We start from the raw sequence: 12,592 nt of genomic DNA, 5'->3' as shown, positions 1-12,592 counted from the left end.
AAAGGACCTTAGTAGCAGCCAATAGCTTTGCTACCATCTCCAAGATTACCTTCTATTTTCCACACCATTTACCAAGGATTTCTAGGGAAGGAGTTATGGTTCAGAGCATAGACTCTGGAGTCAGACTGCCTGGCTTCACAATACCGTATTTGCTAGCTGGGTGACCTTGGATGAGTCTTGAACTTGGTTTTCCTCTTTGTAGAATAGGGATGTTAATAAAAGCTCTATCTTGCAGGATTGTTGTGAAGATTATGTGAATTCTTACGTATAACCACAGGCAATGGCTTCTTGTACACAATAATCTTGTAAAGTGTTATTTGTTAGTGGACACACAATATAAAAAGAGGTTCTGTTGTGAGAGCAAAAGCATAATATTTAGGAGGGTGAGCAAAGGGTAAATTTTGTGGAGGATTGAAATTAAGTTGCTATCAGAATAAAATTGACTGTCAGTTCTCTCTGTAAGGTGTCTTTTGTAAGCTTCTTGGAAACCAAAAAGTAAAAACCTACAGTAGACACGCAAAAGGTGGAGAGAAGGACATCAAAGCACACCATCACCCAGAATTATCCGTTCACAAAGGAAGATCATAACTAAGGAAGAAGTAAGGAACTAAAAATGTGGGGGCAAGAAACCAACAGGATGGCATTAGTAATTCCTTACCGATCAGTAATTATTTTAAATGTAAATGGACTCAATTCTCCAATCAAAATAGAGTGACTGAATGAATAAAAAACAAAGCCCAGCTATATGTTGCTACAAGAGATTCACTTCACTTTTAAGGAGACATATAGGCTCATTAAATAGATGGAAAATGATATTCCATGAAAATAGAAACCAAAAGAGAGCTGAGGTCCTATACTTATATCAGTCAAAATACACTTTAATTCAAAAGCTGTAAAAAGAGATAAAGATGGCTATTATATTAGAATAAAGGGTTCAATTTATCAAGGATAATCAATAATCATTATATATATACATCCAACATTAGAACACCTAAATATAAAAGCAAGTACTAACATCTCTAAAAGGAGAAATAGATTACACTACAGTCAGGATGCCAAGAATAGTCAATGGGGAAAGGATAGTCTTTTCAATAGAAGGTATTGGGAAAACTGGATAACCACATGCAAAAGAATAAAATTGGATCCCTATATTACTCAACACATGCACATCGACTTGAAATGTACTAATATTAAAGACTTAAGTGTAAGATCTGAATCTATAAAATTCTAAAAGAAAACATAGAGGAAAACTCCATAACATTGACTTTGGCAAAGATTTTCTGGAAAGGACATCAAAAGGAAAAACCAAGTGGGACTACCTCCAGCTAAAAAGCTTCTTCATTTAAATGAAAATGAAAAGGCATCCTGTGGAAGGGAGGAATATATTTTCAGACTGTATATCTGACAACAGGTTATTATCCAAAATACGTAAGGAGCTAGTATGATTGCATGGCAAATTAATAAATAGCCTGATTAAAAGATTTGAATAGACATATTTTTCTCCCAGAAAAAGATATACAAATAGCCAAGAGATACACAAAAGGATGCTCAACATCACTAATCATCAGGGAAATATACATTAAATCACAATGAGATATCATCTCACATTGTCAGAATAGCTGTCATCAAAAAGCTAGGAGGTAAGTGTCGGTGAGAATTTGGAGACAAGGGACCCCTTAAGCACTTTTGGTGAAAAAGTAAACTGTTGCAGCCACTATGGAAAATGGTTTGGAGGTTCCTCAAAAAATAAAAGCAGAATTACCATGTGATTCAGTAATCTCACTTCTGGCTAAATATTCAAAGGAAATGGAATTATTATTTTGTAGAGGTATTTGCAACTCCATGTTAATTGCAGCATAGTTCATAATAGGCAAGACATGGAAACAACTTGAGCATACATTACTGGAAGAATTTTAAGGACAATATATACATATATATCTGTGTGTACATACACACAGAATGGAATATTATGCAGCCATAGAAAAGGAAATCCAGCCGTTTGAGATAACGTGGCCTCAATGACCTTGAGGCCATTATGCTAATGTAATAAGTCAGATCAAGAAATAAGAATAACTTTTTTTTCGCCTGTTCTCTGCTGGCTATATTTCTGCTCCCCAGGTTGTTCTGGCCTCTGGGCCCTGGTCGCTCAGTACCTTCCACCATACCCAGCAACTCGCTCCCCATCTTGAATCTCTCCGAGGCTCGGAGCATCTCGGCGGTGCGTCTTCATGGTGCCACCCCAGCCGAGGCCTGCAGCGCGTAGTGAGTCAGTGCAGACCTGACCCCGCGTCTCTGCAGCTCGGTTGAGGCCACCGCCTCGGGATGCCCCGTGCAGCATGGGCGGCCGCCGCAGGCCCTTGGTACTGTAGGCTGCTTCTGCTGCTGCTGTTCCTGATGCCAGGCTCCGGCAGCGCCTCCGAGATCACCTTCGAGCTGCTTGACAATGCCAAGCAGTGTTTCCACGAGGACATCACCAGGGCACCAACTGCACCCTCCAGTTCCAGGTAATTACTGGTGGTCACTATGATGTAGATTGTCGACTAGAAGATCCTGATGGTAACGTGTTGTACCAGGAGATGAAGAAACAGTATGCTACCTATACCTCCACAGCCTCGAAAAACGGGACATACAAATTTTGCTTCAGCAAAGAATTTTCTACTTTCACACATAACTGTATATTTTAATTTTCAAGTTGGAAAAGATCTCACCTTTTCCTGGTGAGAACCGAGTCAGGGCTCTTACCCAGATGCAATCTGTCTGTGTTTCAATTCAGGAAGCTCTGAAATCTGTCATTGACTATCAGACTCAATTCCTATTGAGAGAAGCTCAAGGCCGAAGCAGCGCTGAGGATCTAAACACAAGAGTGGCCTACTGGTTAGTAAGGAAGCCCTCATTCTTCTGGTGGTTAGCATAGGGCAGGTATTTTTTTTGAAAAGCTTTTTCTCAGATAAAAGAACCAGGACGACTTGTGTTGAATCGTAACTATGTTTTGAGAATTGATGCCCCATTGCCACTGTAATATTGCCGTCCTCTAATTAACTTTAGCTACGGAAGAACTTAATATTGGCAACATTTTTAGAATCTTACTCATACACTTGTGGTGGGGGCGCGGGATATACAATGCATATCCCCAAGCTGTGGAAAGGACACCTTTTTTTATTTGTAAAGGTAGAAAAACTTTGGGGCTTATTTTGGGCTATTCAAAAATATTCAACACACTTTTCTGAGTTGTTTCTATCTACTCTTCACACACTAAACTTTAGTTATTTTGTTACCTTCTAGCAGCAGCAGCAGCTATTTAAAAGTACTTTTCTTCTAAGTTGTGGATATTTTAAAAGCCTTTAGTTTAATGTCAACATGTGTTGTGGAGGAAGAAAGTTACCTTTTAGTTGTTTATAGTAAATAAAGTTTTGTTTTTAAGAAAACCAAATGTGATTAACTGTAGCTCAAGCCCTGTTCTGTGTCAGGGAATGTTTGACGGGAGGATTCCCACGTGCCGTCTCCCATGAGTCTTTTGTCTCTCTTCAAGCGGAACAGCACGCTGCTCCCAGGGACTGAGGTCATTGTATGAGGCAGGCTTGGGTCTCCTTTAGTAAACATACTCTTTAGGACAAAACTGCTTAGTCTCGTTCCCGTTTCTTGAGATATGGATTGTGTCCTGACCTTGTGACTAACATTACCCCTTGTTCCCTTGGTAACGGTTGCTGTGCGTTTTGGTTTTCTGATCTCTATCATTCCCAAAAGAAGTTTCTTGTACCACAGCCTATATATACTCATAGAGAAATCATTAAAGCACCTTTGCTTCATCAGAGCTTAGGTCCCCGGGTCTTTTTTTTTCTCTCTCTCTCTCTTTTACTTTCTGATCGCTAACTCCGTACCACAAGGTTCCGGTCCATTAAAGGNACCCCAGCAAATGTGGCCAAAGAACAGGGACACTGGTATACGTGCTATATCGGGTGGAGTGACTCATGGACCTATTGAGGTCTGTAAAGACTAAGGCTTGGGTTAAAAGGCTGGCCAGCCCCGTTATTTTTCTACTTTACTTCACCACTTCTTTACATTTCAGGGACTTCTGGTTTCATGCCAATGAATAGAGGCTTGCCTTCAAATAGTAGTAGAACATAATCCTTAGTTTCCTGATAAATGCAGTTTTGACTTATAAATTTGGCTCCGGGTCAAAGAAAATGTTAAATGAGCAGCCAAACAAGGAAAAATTATTCCAATTGATCTCTAGCCCCTATGCGCTCTTATTAAGGCTGTAATTCTGCCATTTAAAGGTATATTCTAGCCCTTCCAATATTCAGCAACAGACAAAACACTTATTATAAACATATAAATTAAATGATTAAACTTTACAAAAGGCTCAATTAAAACATTACAAAATATCTCAAAATTTTCTTGCTAGCCCTGCCCTGGCTGCTCCAAATGCTTCTCCTCTGCCAACAGTCGCAACTCCAAAAGTCTCTTTGTTGGAACCTAATGAAAAGTTACATTAATTTTTAAGCTAGACTAGATGCTGCTATTTCCCATACTGTAATCAGAGAAGAAACCAAAAAACAGCTAGAGAAATTACTTCCTTATGAAAATGCATATCAGAAATGTCAAAGAGCTCTAGCTGCAATTTGTCAGACTAGGATAATTATTGATTATTTAAAGGCTTGTCACAATCTAGGATCAAAAACTTAAAAGATGCAAATACTAGCTGAAACAATGCTACAACCTTTTAAAAAGAGAAATGAAGGATGCTTTACATGTGGAGATAAAAACCGTTGAAAAAGGGACTGCCCTAAGAAGGCTAATAAAAAGCCTCCAAAAATTTGCCCTTGCTGCCACAGAGGAATGCACTGGGCCAAAGACAGTAAATTTAAATTTGATATTGAAGGAAAACCTATTCCAAGAAACTCCAAAGAGGGGACTTCCCAGGTCCCCTACAACAAAAAAGAGGGGCAAATTCTATCTTTTCCCTCAAACCCTCAACATCCAGCAGTGCTGCCATTAATACACCAACCCTAAATGATTTTTTCCTTTACCCTTAAGCAGTCCCTTCTAGAGTACCTACTGGAGATTTTGGACCCCTGCCCCCACAAACCTTCAGTCTTTTACTTGGCTGATTTAATTTGACTTCTAAAAAAAATTACTGTTCACCCTAGAACAATTGATCCAAATTATAAAGGAAAAATTCGAATTATGATGTCAGCTCAGATTCTATGGCAATTCAAAAGGGGGGACAAGATTGCTCAATTACTTCTTTTGCCTTACATTTCTGTTAACTCCTCTAATGATGTGTGATGGGCAAATTTGGCAATACAGATCAAAAACAATCCTTGTGGACATCATTGGTATTTAAATATGTCCGACCAAATATAAATATCAAAATTAATGGTGAAAGATTTTCTGGACCCCTCAGCACTGGGTCTAATATTATTATTTCCAAACTATTATGGCCCAAATCCTGACCTATACAAAAGGTCTCTTGCCAAATTGCAGGAATTTCTCAAGCCAAAGTACAAAAAATTTATCAAAATATTCAAATCTACCCGTATGATAGACCAAAAGGCCAACCTACAACATTGAGACCTTATGTGATGGATGCACCCCTTGGTCTAATAGGAAGGGACTTACTTATGCAATGGCAAACTCAGATATACATTCCACATTTTTCCTAGGGGCCACTGCTCATTTTACAAACAAAACAGTTATTAAAATAACTGAGAAAATTTATGAGCCTATTTAGACAAAGCAATGGCCCCTTATGAAAGAAAAATTACAAGCTACTAAAGAACTTATAAACACACAATTAAAATGGAAACATATTGAAGAATCTTGCTCTTTTTGGAACTCTCCTATTTTTGTTATACAAAGGAAATATAACAAATGGTGTCTCTTAACAGAGTTTAAAAAAGTTAATTCTTTTTTGAAACATGGTACTGCATTGTAACCAGAGATCCCAGTGCTATTCCTCAAAATTGGCATATTATTATTACTGATTCAAAAGATTGATTTTTTAATATGCCTTTACACCCTTTAGACCGGGAGAGACTACTTTCTCTCTCCCTTTTCCTAATCATATCGGGCCTCATAAAAGATTTCAGTAGACTATGTTACCTCATGGTATGCTTAAAAGTCCTGCTACTGATGCTGCTAAGTCACTTCAGTCGTGTCCTACTCTATGCGACCCCATAGATGTCAGCCCACCAGGCTCCCCTATCCCTGAGATTCTCCAGACAAGAGTACTGAAAAGGGTTCCATTGCCGTCTCCATAGTTGTCCTAGCATTTGTCAAAATTTTGTAGCCAAGGCTTTACGTCCTATGTGACAAAAATTCCCTCATGCATATATCATTAATAATATACTATAGCTACAAAAAGAGAAAGGATATTTTTGACACTGAATGGCTATGATATTCTTTAAACTCCAATGAAAACTGATGAAAATAAAATTTTAATTGAAATTGCAAAACTGCTTCTTCTTGCACGTGCAGTTAGGAAAAGGTTAACTTGTTAAAATATTTTTTTGGAACTCCAGTTCTGCCTGGGAAACAAAAATAGGCCTAAGAAAAACCCTTAAGTTAACTCTTATCATGTCCTTGGGATACAGAGCCCACTCTATCTAGGACTCCAGCAATGAGCAAATTGGTGGAGCTCAAAATAAATAAATAAAACAAAGGGATATTTTAAATTTCATAAGGGGAACTGTGTCTATGTATCTAAAATTATCTATGTCTCAATGTATGTTTTTGTTTTTAGATAGTGTGGAGTTAATGGGCTCTATTTAAATTCAGCTTCACATAAACTGAAAAATGTTCAATATTAAATGTAATGTTTATTTAAATATAAATATAATTTAAATATAATTATTTGTTGGTCTAATTGAGACATGTCTTAAGTCATCAACATTGTATAGTACTTTTGTTATGCCTTGGTTTAAGGTAGGCTAGGTTTGTCGACAAAGGGGTAACTCTTTATGTATATGTATACAGATATATAAATGAGATAGAAGCTTTTAGATGGGCTCTATTGGAAATAATTATATTTTTGATAAAATAATCTATTGTCTATAATCTGTAGTGGTCTCTTGAGATCAGAGTGACTTAGGTTGCTAGAGTTGTGCTGAACTAAGTAGTAGAAGTTTGTTGGATGGCTGGGTCATTTCCAAGTAAAGTAAGATTTTAAAGCATTGATTGCTGAACATTGGCTTATTCTTACAAGGGGATTTTCTTACAGAGGAGCTAAAGAGATTTTGAGCTGTTGATGAGTAGAAATACATATTTATATAAAAAAATATATACAATATAATATGATTTGATAAATATATTCAATGATCTATAAAATGCGAACATACAAGGTATTTCTTAGTTGCAATAGATAAGTAAAATATATACTTTTAATAAAAAGATATAAGAAATGGCAAATTAAATGATAAATACAAAAATATTTTTAATTGTTGAAACATTTATTATAGAATAAAGTAGTATTTACATAAGCTTTACTAGACTAATTTTTCATTGTCATTCTAGCTACAACAAATGTTCTTTCTCCAAATTAGGCCAAATTAGGAACAGAAGAAAAATTCTGAGAAAACAACATTTAACAAAATTAACTTTGGTCAACAGATACATTCAGACTGCAACTATATTGGAAAATGCAGTTGAAATGCTTGGGTGGATCACAACAAATACCACAAAGTACGATGTGTTTATTTAAAATAAACATTGCATTTGTTTATTGTGCTATCATATTTTGTTTTGGCCTTTTAACTTTTAGAGATGTTTAGTGCTGGAATATTAAAAGGGCTTATGACAAATGAAGGAAAATTTTATGGCAAATAGATGTAACTCATTGTCCTGAACTTTCTTCCTCTTCCTTCTTACATGTCTCGATCAATACAAATTCTTTTCTAGGGGCAACACCTCTCTAAGGTAAGACTACACAACATGTTATAACCCACCTATCAACTTACTTCACGATAATGAGAACACCTAATTCTATAAAAACAGACAATGACTCTGCCTATATTTCTAAGCAGTTCAAACAATTTTTACATTCATTCTCTATTAAACAGATTACAGACATTCCTTATAATCCACAAACACAAGACATAATTAAACAAACACATTTCACGCTGTAACTGCAAATAAAAAATTAAATAAGAATAAATACACAGGAACACTTTTGTCTTCCTTGTCCAGAACAAACTTCACTAGATTCTGGTGTAGTGTAGTCTTTAAGCCTATAACTATTGTTGGTGTGACTTTATTTCTGTTTCCAATCTGTAAGATTCTTAAAGCAGGGCGAGAACGGCATAAAAAAAAAAAAAAAAGACACCATTTCCCGAATGGATTATTTGTTCCTAAAAATATCAGAAATGTGGAATGTTCGCCTTCTTTTCAGGTCTGTCTTGAAAGTGTAGTCATCTTCTTTAACACACTAAACAGTGAGATTCAACAGTTGCTAAGCTGCATTTCTTTTTCAAAGACAAGGTCAAATATATTTAGATGTGAACATTTCATTTGTCAAGTTGATTTCACTTGGAAAGTGAAAATTCATTTCACTTAGAAAAAAATATTTGAATGGTTACTCCTAATCCTTTGCCCCCAGTAACACAAACAACAGCCAAATACCAGTCCCAAACAGATTTCTGAATGATTTTTTCTTTTGGACTAAAATATTTCCTAAAAATGTTTTCATCATTATCGCTTTCCTTTCTTTTTATAACTATTGTTAATATAGCCTTATTTTTTTTTTTAAATTTTTAAACTTACCGCAAAGAGATGTTTTGACAAAAACAAAAAACAAACAAACAAAAGTTTTGAAGCATTAAAGGACACCTCCTTTCCTTTGCCCATTTGATATCAAGACGGGTTAACTAATCAATAAAAATCTAAAAAACTAATCTCACAGGGAAAAGGGTATGCTTCTATTTCTCCCGATAGATCCAACGAGCTCACATGACTTCCTCTTCAGAAGAGTCAACCTAAGGGGGCCCCCAGCATTCAGACTAGAGATGAAACAGCAAAAAACCCAGGAAGAAAAAATTCCAAGTCATGGCGACATTAAAAATTTCCAAAAAACGCCACCCTTGACGTCATCGACCTTATGATCTCCCTACTTAGGAACAGATAAAAACCCTTACTAATCAAACTAAAAATCTGATTTCTCAACAGGGAATGCCTCAGAATCCTAAAAATATTTTTCTTCACTATGCTTGCTTTGCTTGCTTTTGCTTCCCCCGCTCAGGCTGACCTGATAGATCACACTTACTGGGCTTATATACCTAACCTCCCTTTTTTATTGTAGGTTGTAAAATAGACAGCTATAGGACCAATCATATCCACTAATGAGTCAACACATATGCCCCCTCCTTGGAACTTGGAGGGGCCCTCTCATCCTGAAAAAAAAAAAAAAACTAATTAATGTCTTTCTAGGTTATGAAATCCTTCCTTTGTATATGGGCACAACAGAATTATGCATAAACGTTAGCCGACAAACTTAGGCTTTCCTCTGCCTCCAAAAGAGGACTTTCTGATGCTTCTTAGAATACTTACTGCCCTTTCTTTGTCCATGAATCATGTTTATACTACTAAAACTTTAGAAAAAGAATTAAAAAAAAAACCCAGAAAACACTATGCAAAGCGTTTACTAATACGAACTTTAAATATATTCCTGTTCATTGGGACAAATGTCAGGCCAAATCAAGAAAATTAATGTTTATAGCTAATCATACAATTGTCAATTAGGGACCCCATAGTATGTGGTTATTGAATTGCTCAGATGATATTAACAATACTATGTATGACTATATTACTCAAGTAACATGGAAGGTTACTAATACTACAATGGAACATTGCCATGACAGAAAACTTCTTGGCTAGCTTGATGATGGAATGGCCCCCACCTCGTCCTCGAATCATCCTTGATAAACAGATTAGGCCTAAACAATGAGACATCTAAAAACTTGCTACAAACACCAAAAAACTTGAGACTTAGACCAGACATTTCACAGGGACCAATCATAGCTATAACAATTATTTCTTTCCCTATAATCAATCATATTTTATACAAGCCTATGTTCCACTTCCTTTTGTTGTAGCTATAGAAAATTTACAATTCAATAAGACTTTACGTTCTGTAACTTGCATAAATTGTAAATTATATACTTGTCTTAACTCCTCTATTTCCTTAAAAAATGACTCCCTTTTGATTCTTCGATCTCGACATAATCTATGGTTACCAATAAATCTCCAGTGGCCCTGGGAAAAAGGTCCCAAGGCTAGACTTGCTTCCCAGTTATTTACTAAATTGCTCTAGCAATCTAAACGATTCATTGGATGGCTGATTTTGACATTATAAGATTAATAACTATTTACACCATTGCTGCCATCACTAGCGTTACTTTACAAACCTCAATTCAAACACATAATTTTATCCAAAGTTGGACTAAAGATGCTCATACTATGTGGGCCACTCAGGTTCATATAGATGAAGATATTAAAAAAAAATACAAGAACTGAAAACAGCCATTAAACGGGTTAGAGATCAATGAACAGATGTACAAAAACAGATGATGCTAAAATGTGATTGAAATTCTACTCAATTTCATGTTACACCTGTTCATTTCTATAATAGTGGCTACAACTGGAAACAAATCAACTTTCATTTACAAAACATATATGATAATGCCTTTCTAAATGTACAGTTATTACAAAAAAAATATGTGAAACCTTTTCTGATAATCTGCCCTCTTCTACTAGTATGAGAACTTTAGCTAAACAATTAGCTAATCAATTATCTGGGCTAGACCCACATGGATGGTTTCAAAGCCTTACTCATAACATTGGGTCTAAAACTATAATTTTGGTGATTGTCTTAACAATTATATTTGTTGTCTACCATTGTCTTCATGCAAAGATTGTCGAAACTGAACAAACTCTGATGGTCAGAACTCTTCTTACAAATATTGTAAATAAATAAGAGAAAATTGTCAGGGAATGTTTGACGGGAGGATTCCTACGTGCCGTCTCCCATGAGTCCTTTGTCCCTCTTCAAGCGGAACAGCACGCTGCTCCCAGGGACTGAGGTCACTGTGTGAGGCAGGCTTGGGTCTCCTTTAGTAAACATTCTCTTTAGGACAAAACTGCTTAGTCTCCTTCCCCTTTCTTGAGATATGGATTGTGTCCTGACCTTGTGACTAACATTACCCGTTGTTCCCTTGGTAACCGTTGCAGTTTGTTTGGTTTTCTGAATTCTATCATTCCCGAAAGAAGTTTCTTGTACTGCAGCCTGTATATACTCATAGAGAAATCATTAAAGCACCTTTGCTCCATTAGAGCTTAGGTACCCTGGTCTTTTTTTTTTCTCTCTCTCTTTTACTTTCTTATCGTCGACTCCGTACCACAAGGTTCCGGTCCATTAAAAAACCCCAACAGTTCTGCACTGTTTAATTTTATGAGGAAAAAAATCTACCATAGAAATGTTAGTTAATAAGAATTTTTTTTGTTTCTATTTATTTATTTATTTATTTATTTATTTTTCACTTATTTTTATTAGTTGGAGGCTAATTACTTTACAATATTGTAGTGGTTTTTGCCATACATTGACATGAATCAGTCATGGATTTACATGTGTTCCCCATCCTGATCCCCCCTCCCACCTCCCTCCCCATCATCCCATCCCTCTGAGTCTTCTCAGTGCACCAGACCGGAGCACTTGTCTTATGCATCCAACCTGGGCTGGTGTAATATTGATAAAATTTTAAATTGACACATCATGGTTTAATGTTTTTCTTAGTAGCTTGGAAAATGTCATTTTTGTTCTTTGGGTTTATTCTATGATCTATAACCAGTTATGTTATTTATTTATTTTTCATAGAGACATTCTGACATCACAGGAGCTAGTATGTTTCAGTAACATAATAGAGTTTATACAAATCTTAAAAATCAGACTATTGTTAACAGGTAGAATAATTACAGAATAATTTAAGACACTACAATGGGGAGCAAATGACACAAGAACACTTTTAGTGAGTTATTAGCACATGTTACATTTTCAGTGCTTTTACAAAGAAAAAAGGTGATCTGTTTCGTTGTAAACATTTGAATTGACTAGTTCTTGCTCTAATGTGGCTTTAACGTCGGGAGTCATTCCCAGCTTTAATTGACCGTTGTTAATATAAAAGTAAAAGTGTAACAGTGCCATACATTTTATTCTAGTGGGTGTGATGCACTGAGAAGTTAGTTTCTTTGCTTTTTTCTTTCTTTTTCTTTTTGTTGTTGTTTTTTGTCTTGCACATGTAATTTGTACGATCTCTGATTTAGCAGCCCTATGGCAGAAAGTGAAGAAGAAATAAAGAGCCTTTTGATGAAAGTGAAAGAGGAGAGTGAAAAAGTTGGCTTAAAGCTCAACATTAGAAAACTAAGATCATGTCATCTTAGAAAACTAAGACCGGTCCCATCACTTCATGGCAAATAGATGCGGAAACAGTGGAAACAGTGGCAGACTTTATTTTTATGGGCTCCAAAATCACTGCAGATGGTGATTGCAGTCATGAAATTAAAAGACGCTTGCTCCTTGGAAGGAAAGTTATGACCAACATAG

General features: G+C 36.1%; 1 pseudogene; it reads left to right on the top strand.

Moving 5' to 3' along the window:
• Positions 1–2,228: 2,228 nt before the first annotated feature.
• On the top strand, positions 2,229–2,982 carry LOC139030659 (transmembrane emp24 domain-containing protein 7-like; annotated as a pseudogene).
• The last annotated feature ends 9,610 nt before the right edge of the window (positions 2,983–12,592 follow it).

The sequence above is a fragment of the Odocoileus virginianus genome, chromosome 23, assembly GCF_023699985.2.
Source record: "Odocoileus virginianus isolate 20LAN1187 ecotype Illinois chromosome 23, Ovbor_1.2, whole genome shotgun sequence".
NCBI lineage: Eukaryota > Metazoa > Chordata > Mammalia > Artiodactyla > Cervidae > Odocoileus > Odocoileus virginianus.
The sequence above is the reverse complement of the archived record's forward strand: the minus strand, read 5'-3'. Positions and strand labels throughout refer to the sequence as shown.